Genomic DNA, 1558 nt, shown 5'->3' on the forward strand with positions numbered 1-1558 from the left:
CCTCTTGGTGTTTCACCTGCTGGAGTTACAGCTTTGGAGCCGGAGCGCTAAATCACGGACTTTGTTACACGAAAAGAGGTGAAAAACCTGCCAAGCTTCTGCGTCTGGCAGTGCCACAAACACTCAGATCCCTCCTCAGATCTTTGTTTTTCCCTAATAGCAGATCAAAGCTTTCCCCAGCTCAGAGACTCAGAGGAATTCACTGAAGGCAGCAGTGATTGAGTGTAAATCACAGAAATCACAACTGGRAGGCAGCAGGAACGGGGCTGGGGTCACCTTCAAGCATGGTCGACATCCAAGTTAAGCTTTTCCAGCCAGGTTTAAGTAAATAAAGTTGTTTAGCCCTGATTTTTTTTCCTGCAGCTGTGGTACCTCTGCATTTCTGGGGTTCACTGGGTGAACATTTGGCCAAAATACCCCAAAATTTCCTAAAGCTATTCCTAGAAGTCAAGGATGGAGGAGAGAATTTCAAGGCCAAGTTGGACAGGGCTTGGAGCACCCYGGGGAATGGAAGGTGTCCCTGCCYRTGGAACGGGCTGATCTTTACTGTCCCTTCCACCCCAACCCTCTGAGTGATTCTGGGACTTTGTTTCCCTCTCTGAACATCTTTTTTTACCCTTTTAGCAAAGAATGAAGATCTGCTGCAGCCAAGGAACAAAGGGCAGAGGCTGATGGCACACAGAGCTTGGTTGGGTCCTGGTGGCACCTGACCCACCTGAAGGGCTGCAGATGTCACCTCCTGAGGGGACAGCATCTCCTGGGACCAGCAGAGGTGGTTTGTGACCCAGAGGGACCCAGATCTGGTGTCAGGGCAGCTGGAGCAGCTTCCCACAGCCATATCCAGAGGATCTCCTGGCACATCCCTGGAGTGAGACCTGCAGGACAGGAGGGGGACAACATCAGTAAAGGATCCTCTGTGGTGTTTCCCTCCACACAGCAGTGCCCTGGGGACGAGAGTTTGGGGTTGAGGAGCTCACCAAGAAGCTGGGAAAGGGGATTATTCCAGAATTTGTCATGGGATGGGGAAAGCAGCAGGAGAAAAGGCTCCTCTGGTGACACCGCTGCAGACAAGGTCAGAGCTGGAGCTTCTTCAGATTCCAGCCACCAAAACCACGCTGGATTTTTGCACAGGAGATTCTCACTGGAAAAAAAAACAAAACAAAACCAAAACATAAAAGATTCCAGGCCTAGAATTTCTCGCCATGATTTGTCTGGATTATATTTTACAGTGTTTATCTACCTTTAAGCATTTCCACTGTTCCTCCGATGAACTTTTCGGGCTCCACGGGGCAGAGGGGTCCTGAGGAAATCCCGCTGCAATCAACTCCAACAAGACATTCACATCACGGGGGTTTAGGTGGAAACAGTAAACTTGATTTATTGAAAAAAAAAATCTATTACATTTATTCCTTTATTACACAGGTTTAAAATATTTAAAAATAGCTCTTATGGGCATTACACTTAAATTTTATGACATGTTTATTGGACTTTGAAGAAATGTACAATATGGCATTTGACACTATATTTTAAAAAGGGCCTTATGTACTAGAAGGGTTTT

The sequence above is a fragment of the Malurus melanocephalus genome, unplaced genomic scaffold, assembly GCF_030028575.1.
Source record: "Malurus melanocephalus ecotype Western Australia unplaced genomic scaffold, MMel_1.1 scaffold_149, whole genome shotgun sequence".
NCBI classification, from domain to species: domain Eukaryota; kingdom Metazoa; phylum Chordata; class Aves; order Passeriformes; family Maluridae; genus Malurus; species Malurus melanocephalus.